Below are 12,517 nucleotides of genomic sequence, written 5' to 3'. Positions count from 1 at the left end.
TCTAAATGTACCGACCTAGATCCTTCGCTCATTCAAGTTTTTGCAAAAAATGAGAACAAGCCACACAGTAAATGTGGTACAAATAATAATAATCAGTTGCAGGGATGGTTTGTTATAACTGTAAACGACCAGGTCCACATGATTTTCAGACTGTCGGACGCGTTTTTGTTCAATACACAATAGTTCAACTCTTCATGATAACCGTTGCCTACTCGAGGAATCAACAGCAGAATGCTACAAACACGGCAACCAGTTGCCAGTGCAAATAAAAGAAGGGTCCTCAGTACTATAATAAGAAACAACCAAACGGAAATTCTGCACAACAGCAAAACAAACAAATCGTGCTTCAGGTACCTCTGTTCCTGGGCCGTCTAGCCAGAACTCGCAAGGGCAAGCGAATTTTCAGGGTGTGATAAACAAAACAAATACCACGTAGTTCACTCCATGGGGGGAGAGGGCGATGTTGGGTCATCGATATCAACATCTTTTGTATCAAATAATCAGTTTAATCATTTATCAGATCATTGTGAGACAATTGATTTTCCTATGAAACACACGGCCGAATCAAAAAAATCTGTGCAGGTTCCCGTAGATTTGCAACAAATTCATGCAATTATTAGTCAAGACGAGTTGGCGACCCCAACCTTACATGCAGTAAATTTGGACCATAAGTCATTCACTTTGTTCTTTGATTCGGTAGTCCACGTAATATCATGGATTAAGGACAATCATCATTTACTCTTTTTCAAATTTCCCTATAGAAAAGTCCGGAATAAGGCTCTCAGGCATTGGGAATAATGAATTAAATGTTGTGGGCGTAACTCATGTACAGTACAAGGTCGGTAAGCGCACGTTTGCTGATACCTTTGTCGTTGTACAAAACATAATATGTATCCCGCAGTAATTATCGGATACCCGTCTATGGGCACTCAAAATATTATCTTAGCACCCCTGCAAAACACGGCGTGTATATCAAAGGGAAATTCTATAGGTCTTCTAATACCCTAAAATCAGTTTTAGATAATAAAGAGACAGACAGTTGTCACTTACATTACGGAACCAATCACCTGTCTCATGAACCAAGAAATAATACAGGCAACCCAACAGAACTCTCGCTCACCCGTATATCAGCTTGCACGCAAACTCTCGAGCCTAACGTAACTTCAAATATATTAGTAGCGTGTGAAAGAGAACCTTGCCAGGATCTGAAACATTAATCCTTTCCGAAACTCTGAAAAACCACACGGATTATCCGTCACACAAGCCATTTATACAGTCGGCTCACAACAACAATGTAACATCGAAGTCTGTAATCATTTGAATACCACTTTAGTAATCCACAAAAATCAACATATCTTGGATGCGGAAGTTTATAAACATCGCATTCTTACCGTAGCTGAGATAAATCACGCTCAATCAGTTGCGGATGAACCCCTTTTGCAATCTATAAGGAACAAACAAAATCAATAAGGACATTCAAGAAGAAGAAATTCAGCAGAAATTTTTGAATCTTTTAACTAAATATCATGATGTTTTTTCCACTACGGATGGAACCTTAGGAAAAACGGATGTCATCGAGCATCAAATAAGGCTCAAGGACAACAGAAAGTAATCTATGTACCTTCGTACCGACTTCCTATGAAATTTCAGAATGATAACAGAGGAAGTAGGTAAAATGTTAAAAGAAGGAGTCATTAGGAAATCAAACAGCCCTTATAATTTTCCGTTAATAGTAGTACCGAAAAAAGATCGAACTTGGCGGATATGCGTAGATTTTTCGTCGTTTAAATGAAGAAACAATCCCTGACAGATTCCCAGTACCATGTACCGATGATATCCTATCCTTACTAGGCCAGAATAAATATTTCACAAGCCTAGACTTACTAAAAGGATTTCATCAGATTCCGTTGGAACAAGAGAGTATCCCATACACTGCCCCTCAGCACAGCCAGGGGACATTATGAATTTTTGCGTATGCCTTTTGGTTTACTTTGTGCTCCTATAACTTTTACTCGTATGATAAACATCGTGTTTGGAGACTTGTTGGGAGATATCCTACATGCCTACATGGATTGACTTAGTAATCTTTTCCAACACATTAGAAGAACATTTACGTAAATTGGAGTTAGTGCTACAAAGATTAAAGGCAGCATAAGGGTTTTAGGGTAAAGATAATAAGTGTGAATTTTTTAAAAACAGAACTAGTCTATCTAGGTTTCACGGTTTCTAGTGAAGGTCTTAAAGTCGTCCACGATAAGGTGTCGGCTATCCGTAACTTTCCGATACCTACTAACGTCAAGGGAATACAGCAATTTTTAGGATGTAGCGGCTACTATCGCCGCTTTTCATCCGCAACTACTCAATCATAGCCGCTCCATAACCGATCTTATAAAAAAGGGCGTAGATTTCGTATGGTCTGAAATTCATCAACAGGCGTTCGATAAATTGAAAGATGAACTGTGTAGTTCTCCTATCTTGAAATTTCCTGACTTCGGTAAGGAATTTTTCATAGCAACCGACGCCTCAGACCTAGGAGTAGGTGGGGTATTGCTTCAACAATATGATAAAACAGTTTTTCCCTATAGCTTTTTATTCACGTAAACTGAGACCTTCCGAAAGTAATATGCAGTAATAGACAAGGAAGGGCTCGCTATTGTTAATTCACTCGTGCACTTTAAATTCATAATATACGTTATCCCGTCAAAGTTCTCACTGATCATAAGCCCCTAACCGACTTCTTTAAGGCTTTAGTCCACAGCCCCAAGCGAACTCGGTGGCACATGATCATTCAGGACTTTGGCGCGAGAATCGGGTATTTACCTGGGAAAGCAAATATCATTGCTGACGGCATTATCACGCAACCCCTCTTCATCTTGTACCGAGCCATTAGCTGAATTAATAGATATCTCAACCTCCACGCCCGTTGTTAAAACTATATCTGAACGGAAGATCTGGGCTGGAGTGCTGAACTATTACAGACGGAACAAAGCAAAAGATCCGCAAATAGAAAAATCATCATTGCGTTAAACGGAAATCCGAAGGAAAAAGGAATACCTAAAGTATAAGCAGCAGAATTATATCCTACAGGACAATATCCTGTGTAGATCCGTGACGAGAAAACCCGCAACACACCGCAGTTGAATAACAACCAGGTGGTGGTGCCTATCTCACTCATACCCCCTGTCTTAAAGTGGTTGCATGAAAATCCCACTGCACGGACACCCAGGGTTATACCTTGATGTCACAGAAGGGGCCCAATCCTTATTTTATTGGCATACGATGCTTACAGACATATAAAAAAAGCTATAGCAAATTGTCGCACTTGTCAAGAATACAAAGGGCACACGAAGACACCTGTCAGCCTAGGGCTTACCCCGTGCCAAATCAACCCTTTGAAAGAGTACATTTAGATTTATTAACAGGATTTTACGAGTCAGACAGAGGAAATAAGCACCTCCTAGTAATTATAGACGCTTTTTTGACTCGATATACAGAACTTATAGCGCTTAAAACAAACAAAAACCGCGTCGAGTGCGCTAGGAAGTTTTACGAGTGCTACATTTGTAAACATGGAATTCCACACATCATTATCTCAGACTCGGGCGGGGAGTTCAATAATCATTTCCATAACTCCTTGTGCGAATTCCTTTGTATAAAGAAAATCAATACCATGATCTATCACCCAGAGTCTAATGGGCTAGTGGAAAGGGCAAATCGTAAGGTTTAAACATTTTACAAGGGGTCACCCTAGGGGGGGCAGACCCCAACTGGGACATTGCCATACCTGCGGTACTAGCACACTTAATCACTCGTATCATGTGTCTATTAAAATGACACCGCACGAGGCACTGTACGGTATCCCGGCCCGAACGCCTTTCCACATCTTAAAGCCTACAACTAATTTATCAAATCCTCTAAAGGATGTTATGGATGCAAGCATAAGTCGATATAATATAATTCGTAAGAATTTAGAAGAAGCACAAATCATAATGAAAAAAAATCATGATAAAAGATACTAAGCCAACCTAGAACATAGCCGTGGGCGATCAGGTATACATACAAGTATACGTACCGTAAAGGTTTAAATTATAAACTGGACACCTAAGTTTGAAGGCCCGTTTAACATTTTAGAAAATTTAACGGCCAATAGAGTTAGGGTTCAAAATGTATCCAAACCCACTGATGTGAGAATAGTCCCATTGGCACATATCAGAATCTAAAGAAAGGTAGATGGAGTGAGGGAAAAAATGGTTGTATTTATGAAACTTGTATAATAACTTTATATTATATATCTATTAATCATATTGTATGTAAACCTATTCTTTTACGCGAGTTATTACATATGTTTTACTCATTGCAGGTTTCAAAAATGAATCTGTTATTGTTAGGAGTGATATTGTGTATTCAGACATCTTTGTTGTATGGAAAAGAGCGCTAGGACGAAAGAAATAGAATTTAATCATGGCTCGATTATCGAGAGAATCGATGATGTATTCATCGTGTCAAGTAATATTGTTATAGAAGTAGAATATGCATGCTATTTTTCTTGCCTGAAGATGACGTCCTTAACTTAAAGAATGACCTGATGAGGTTTGGTATTTCCCTTAAGGAAATGCACGAAACGTAATTTTCATGCTAACTCAGAGATTTCGCTAGCTCAAACACTAAGCGTCGCGGAAAATGTTGTCTTATGACATACCAAAATAAAAAACCGCCGAGGCAGAAGAACTCGCTCGTGACCTGCTGATGTGGTCTGTGCGGCACAATACTCTTGAACGCCGCAACCCGCTATTCTGGCTGGACTAAACATCTTAGGATCAGTTGCGAATCTAGGCTTAGGAATCTCAAATCGCCTTAAGATAATAATCAAATAAAAGAATTGAGTTTTTGCAACACAAAACAGAACTGGCTTTATCTGAACTTCGCAGTCAGTTATCTTCGATCAATCAAATAATGAGTATCGTTAATGAACATTCAAATAATATCGATCAGGTCATGGAAGTTCAACATTTGCTGGCTACGTTAGCTTACTATAGTCGAAAAATAGATCATATCCGTGTGAAAATATCACATTTTATTGAAAAGTCAAAGATTACGTAGAAGCAATTACGTTAGCAACAAAGGTGTGTTATCTCCTCACCTCATGCCTATTAAAGATCTGACGTTAACTTTGGAAAACGGACGGGAGAAGCTAGGTTATATTCCTTTATTAGATGTCCATAAAGTAGAATTCTATTATAGCCTAATAATCAGTCAGCGTTGAAAATTATAGAATTATGATCACAATTCCTTTTGATTCTTCCGATGCTTGGCAATCATACAAAATAGCACCGTTTCCTACTTTCATGACGAATACTCAAATCCAGTAATATCCAATTTAACGGGGCATGTACTGATTTCTTTTTCTGATAAGAAATCATTTACAATCATTAAAGACAGATAAACTCACTCACTGTTCAGAAGCCATGAATAATAAAATTTGTACAGCTGACTCTTTGAATTCTATCCTATATCAACGGATTCATGTGAGTTAGACATAGTGCTAAACGGCTCTCTCTCTCATACAAGCGAAGGTTGTCTGGGGAACTTTATCCCTTTTACGGTAATAAATTCAATTACAGGATGAATAATGGTTCCTGGATCCGTTTATGATAAGGCCGCGGATTCGACGTCGTGTGTCCGGACAGTACCACCTGCCCATGCCCCTATCTTCGTAGCAGCCGAATGGTTGTACGGGGACATCTACAAACTACACCCGTCAGAGGGGTCCAACACGATAATACGTGCGAAGGCGCATTTCGCGAACTACACGTGGGCTTCCACAATCATCCCGTCACAATACCTCTCCCATACAACGCGCGAGTAGCTCATCGTTTGACGCAACTGGCTGAGATGACCCACGCGTCATCGACTTATGCAGGTGGAGAAAATCTTCGCTACTACATTCTGCTAGCCGTGTTCAGCGTGACGGCCATATTGGTTATCGCCGTCAACATCTTTTGCTTGGCGTAGGCTGAGGCGTAAACAGAAGGATCTCCAAGGGAACGTACTGGCCCGTCTAGAGACGTACCCGAGTTAAACTCAAGTCGTTTGCGTTTAGGGCCGCCTGAACCTGGCCACTTCAGTTCGTGCCTAGGGAATTGCCTAGGGAATTGTCTGGAATTGTGTTGTGTGTGAAAAGCGGTCCGTATGCTGGCAAAAATGTAGGACAAGAAAGACTCACGCCTTTGCATTTGAACAGTTAAGGTAGGTCTCCCAGGGCGCCTAATAAAGCATTATAGCCCAATATTATACATTAATATATTTCTAAAGGTATTTTTCGGGCACCTAAATAAAAATATATCAGCCCTATTTATTGCTTTTCTGCAGATTTCCATAGTTATACTATTATACCATTGTACAATTATATTTATCTATTACAAAGAGTGTCAAGTACTCTTTAACAGTTATCCATGATCATGCTATAATCATTATTTAGTAACATTATTCTTAATCAGGTTACCTGTTATCATATTAATCATGTATACATGTTTTGATTTTTACCTTTTTATTATTTTTGGGTGGGACCTAATCATAGTATTACCAAACATGGATCTATATTTTCCATGCATTTATCTTTGTTTATGAATATGTCAACAAGGGTATGTAACAGAACCTTTTTATGCATTTAATCACTTATTATGTTATACCTAGACGTATGTTACGAGCACGCTCCTATGAACAATGTTTAAAGTAATTTTTTTTTTTTTTATTCAAGGCTTGAATAGGTAGGCAGTCCGAGCTAATGTAATAATTACATATCTTAGATTTACAAGATCTGTAAATATAAACCCATGACCTGAGGTCATGGCATTAGGAGGGTTTCTACGTGACCAAAGCAGACCTAGATTACGCTATGCGCTGTCTGCAGTAGCCTGATCTAGCTCAAAGCTTTGTCAACATTTTATGTTTATGATAACTTTGCACAACAACTTCCATGGGAAGCGGTTGACCTGTTAACCTACGCCGGAAACTTGTAACTTCCGAGCCGGCGGACTACGTATGTTTTTTATATGAATTGCTTAGATAGCTAATGTTCCGCTATCGACGCGATGCTTTAGAATGGCAGTTCCGCGCCAACCATCAAACATATCGGTCTTCCGACCGAGCTGCATCTCTAGTATGGAGTTACAGAATGAAGTTGTTATCTTGTTCAAACTTGCCTGTTTGAATCATCTCCTTTAGTCAAGAAAGAACCTCTCTACTAAGATATCCAAGGGATGATGAGGAACCAAAAATACTTACGAATGACAGTCGTAAGGAGAACACAAAAAGTCTATCGCCAAGCGATAAGACTTAGATATGTGTAGCCCTGATGGCAGAGGGCAAGATTATTTAATGAAATTGTAGGGTAATTAACACCCCTACGAACGTGTCATATCACCCCATCGGGGCAAATTAATAGCATGTGTTGCCTTAAACAATAAGCTGACAGTATTATGCATGATAGAATTAAGCATACTATCAACCCTGTGGGTTAAGTTAAGATCAACTGATCATCGATTCCAGTTCATATTTAACAGTTATTTCTATTGTGACATTGCATTTCAAGAGTAATTTTTGTTGTGTTATAACAAATTGTTAGTTATCAGTCACTTTAGTCATGTCACACTCTATTATTTACTTTTCTTGGTTTAATCAGTTATCATGAACTTAATAATTTTAAATTCTCTGCATGTTGAGCACGCATTCAAATGTGAAGATTATTATCCACAGAGTTTTATATTCTTATTTTATGTCACAAGTCCACTCAAGGGGGTATGGAAGGTATGGATGTTAAATAGTCATTTGTCTTTGTTTCTGGCTTGTCTTGGTGGGTATGGAATGACCTCTAGAATGGGGAGGTGCTTAGGATTTAAGCCGTAACCTAGACAAAATAACTAATTTTAGAAGGAAATTCAGGCATTTTTCAGTTGCCCCTCTTCACCAGCCTCCGTTCTCTTTGAATCTCTCTTGTCCTTTCCAACTGGCTGCCTTTGAAATGAATCCCTGCAGCAGGACTCAGTGATTCAGACATTGGCCCAAGCTTATGGGGAAAAGGAAAAAGTGGATGACCTTGAGCAGAGCATGTTGGGAAGAGAGAGCATAAGTGGATGTTATAAAACGAGGATGGACAATTGAAACGATCTTTCTTAGTAGATCCCGAGCTGCCGCTGTTTTCACTCTTCTCCCTCCCCCTCTGGTGACCCCCATGTGTTCATTGACTGCCTATAGTGCTTGCCCCTGATCAGCAGTTTGGAAGAAACAAGACCACGGATGCTCAGGTATTGTAATGGAGTAATTCAAGTGCAGTCAGTCATCGTTTTCATCTTGTCTGTACTTGTTTCACTTTTTCCAAGGCGACTTTCCCCCTATTGGCTCAGCATCACAGTCCCTATTTTTGGTTACTGTAATGCAGTTCCTCAGTGCTATCATCAATGTTGTATTAATCTAATGTGATATTCTCACCTAGACTATAATCAAAACCAAAATGTTTTGACGGATGATAGAGGTGTCATCAGAAATACTTCGCATTAGAATCTAAAATTTAGGTCTTTTTCCCTTGTAGACAAAGGGAAAATCTCATCAGTATATTAATAAAGCCGGATCAAGTTCTTTACTGGATGGTGCGAGACCAGTCCCTCCATCCACACTTTTGTTTCTTCCTTTTTCTCTTTTTTTTTTCATTATAAATTATCATAAATAGTTTACATACATCTGGAATACTGGTAGCTTCACGTGCCCAATTGTAAACTCTCGTCTCATCCCAGTTTCTTCTGCTCTTTCCATTCTGAAGCAGGAAGAACACATCTGCAAGTACTTTCTTTACTGGATGAGGCAAGTGAGTGACAGTGTACAGATACAAAACGCTGTTATATATAGACAAAGATGAATGACCAAACAAATTTTATGGCTGTATAATGATGAGTTAAATAGTAATCATGCAAGCTGGAATTTCAATCCTTTAAAGACGTGGTCACCCCAGTAACTGATAAAATCTTTCAATAAGATCAACTTGACTTATAGGAGTTTTTTGGAGAGTCACTTATTCTGGGATAGGAAGTGCAATTAAAAGATTATAAAAGGTACCTCTTTTCAAATCTCTACATCTGTAGCTGCAAAGGGTCAACCATACCTTGCCCTTTGTGTTTCTTTGATAGACTTATTGTTTTAGATGTTAAACAAATATAGAAGGTCTTTCAAGATTCTAAGATCGCCAGGGTGGGACCAGGAAAAGATACAGCTCTGCCAGAGCTATTTATCCTTTTAAATGTCAGCCTTGAGGTTAATCCCTTGTTTTTATGGCTTACCTGAGATTTGTCATTCACTGTAGTACTTCGTTTTCTAGAGTAAGAAAGAGTACATTTTGGTTGTTCTTAATGATTTTCCTTATTTTGTGTTTTTTGGGAAATAACAATCATAGACCTTGTAATAATGCCATAATTTCAAGCCATCTGATTATTGTCCATATTCCATTTTAGCACACACGCAAAGGTTACTCGAGGTTGTTTAGTAGAGAAATGAAAACAATCTCCAGGATAAATACGGAGCGAACACTACATCTGTGTGTTTAATCCGCGTTTACCGCTGAGGCTTTAGGTTTAAGTAGGTCGGTTTCCTTAAGGGTAAAATGGACCAAAATGCCCTTAACTGTGACGATATAGCCCTCCAGGAAAACCCTTCTGTCACCTGCCACGACATTTTGGTTTGACTATAGCATCTGCTACATCGGGAAGTAATGTGTTGTTTCATGCTAAACATCCCCTAGTTAATTAAATAACATAGTATACCTCTCTGTATAAGCTCCTAGTCATTTTATGTTGCTGTGAGTGAACTTTGATGTGAAATAATAAGGGAGAATCGTGTTTAACATTCCCCACGTGTCTATTGCCTTAGTACTGATCCTGGAATGCAATTTCTTTGCCTAGTTGTGAGAGGAAATTTGGAATCCCTTGGAAGCTGCATCAGGACTATTCAGCAACCCGCTGTGCACATACCTTATTTCTGTGTCTGGATCATTTCTCAGCCAAGTGTCCCGGTTGACCTGCAATCAACCACCTTCCATTTAATTTCTGGACCCATTCGAGTCTCTGTCACCTTTAAGGTGTAAATTGCTTATTCACGTAATTTAATGTGAATAAAGTTCAGGTAAACTAAATCTCTAGTTTTATATAAATTTTCCCCTCCAATGATACTGGCCCTCACCCGTATGTTGTTATGGCTCTGTTCTCTTGCAAGGAGTGCTAGAAAGTTACTTCCACAGTTTTTCAGACACTGAGAACAAGAATTTTGTAATAAATCATGTGTGTCTTTTTTTTAATTGCTGTTACTTTACAAAAGACTGTAAATAGTTATTATGCATATGACTATGTATAAACATTTTGATTATTGTAATTTCGGCTTCTTTCTTTCTTTGCTAAAATTGTTTAAAGTTTTTAATATTAATGTTTTTAGTAACATTCGGTCTGTGAGAACAATTTTGATAAAGAACTTTCCCAATTTACAATTAGGTTGCATATATGAAATTCCATGTAGAGATTGTAATAAAAAATATATTGGTCTAGCATCAAGATTAAATCAACAAAAAGGGCATTTCTCCAATAAATTACTTTAAGTATTTCCTTTGTCCTAACTCACTTCAAGGAAATTGAAGAAACATCACAAATTATGACTTTGGGTCTTTACATATATTTAATCCTATCACCGGTGGTCCATAAATGAAACACCAGTTAGAAAAAAATTTAAATACAGAATTCATAAGTGGAATTCACAATCTTAAGAAAATTTACTATTAATTTGAAAGAAACAAAACAAAATTTTATTAATTCTTGAATTAATTATTAAAGAAAAATAAATCAAATAAATTTGACTTTATCAAGAAATTAAATTAATCAAGAAATGAAATTAATCAAGTAAAACTCAAACTATTAAGGAATATTTATGATTTGAAAAGAAAATCTGAGTACATGCAAATTAATTCACAGTGTTGCAAATTGTGAATGCAATTGTGAATGTAAATGTATCAAATTTACCACCAAATGTGAAAACTAAGAAATTGTAAGCACAGAGAATATAAAAAGCACTTCAAAAGAACCGAACACAAAACACAGAAAATTGAAATGTGAATAAAAGAAATAAATCCACCAAGTACCTTAAATATTTCAAGTATTTAAGTGCACTTAAAACTATATCTTCTTACAATACCTTTCACAAGCTGCAGCTTCAAAATTCACCAAAAACACTTGATAGGCCTGTTACATAATACACTTTTACAATATCTGTTCAGATTCCAAAACCGCAATTCTATAATAAATTCAACAAATACTAAGATTGACCAAGGTACCAATACGTTTATGTAACTTTTACATGTCACAAACTCTCTTAGTTGATCAATAGAGAGAGAGAGAGAGAGAGAGAGAGAGAGAGAGAGAGAGAGGATGATTTTATGGGTAAGTTATCGGTAGCACTACAAAGTCTCAAAATAATAAGAATTCTATTAAAACGAAAGTATGTCATGAAATATTATAGAAAGAAAAGAATGACATCACTTCCTGAAAATGACGTCATGGAATGTTCTAGAAGCTATGTGACGCAACATTACAAAACATGGTGACTCATACGGGTTCAGTACTGCATGTCCAAATATTTTCATATATAGGCCTATTACTCATAAAAGTGTTATGTTCAGTTTCAGCAACAAAACATTTCATAGTTTATTTTGTCCTAACTTTACTAGACATTTTTGTGGTTAAACATATGCCTTCAATATCAATTACAATGTAAAGTTTAGGCTATTAATTAAGAAGTCATTGGGTAGCATCTTTGAATTTTAGATTGACTAAATGATAAAAGAAAAAATAACAAAATCCATGAAGCACCATACGGATGAAAGAAAGAAAATATATTTTCTAGTTTTAAGAAGGTCTTAATATTTTTTAAACACTAACCTTGATGGGTTATATATTAGAATTTTTACTTTCCAAAATTCCTATCATTATCATTCTCTTTTTATGTCACTTGCACATTGATAGGAAAGATTGATACTTCTTATGTACGTATGTACGTATATTGAAATTATGCAGAAATGGGAAAATATTACAGGACATAGCCTACACTTGAAGCAATCATTATTGCTTTGGTCTAATGTGGTAAGCAGGGTTTTACCATATTTGAGGAAGTACATTTCAACTGAAATTACTAAATTAAGTCACAGCAATCATAAATTGGTTAGGGTCACTGTCTGAATCCATAACAGTTCGAGCACACTTTTCCGGTTTTCCACCGTATTTACATCCAACAGCACACCTGAATTAATGCTTGTGCACTTCCTAAGCCATCTGATTTTTATGCATTCGCAGTAGCGGTTGCCAGCCCACTGGAGGTCTCGGTGATTGTTCCATCATTCATGGTACAAGATTTCTATCTTTCACTGTTTGACCAAATAATGTTGGGTTAGGCAATCCCATAATAGAGCTACAAGCTGATCTGTTTATAAAAA

Source organism: Macrobrachium nipponense, chromosome 4, assembly GCF_015104395.2.
Source record: "Macrobrachium nipponense isolate FS-2020 chromosome 4, ASM1510439v2, whole genome shotgun sequence".
In the NCBI taxonomy this organism is placed as follows: Eukaryota; Metazoa; Arthropoda; class Malacostraca; order Decapoda; family Palaemonidae; genus Macrobrachium; species Macrobrachium nipponense.
Note: the sequence above shows the minus strand (reverse complement) of the source record.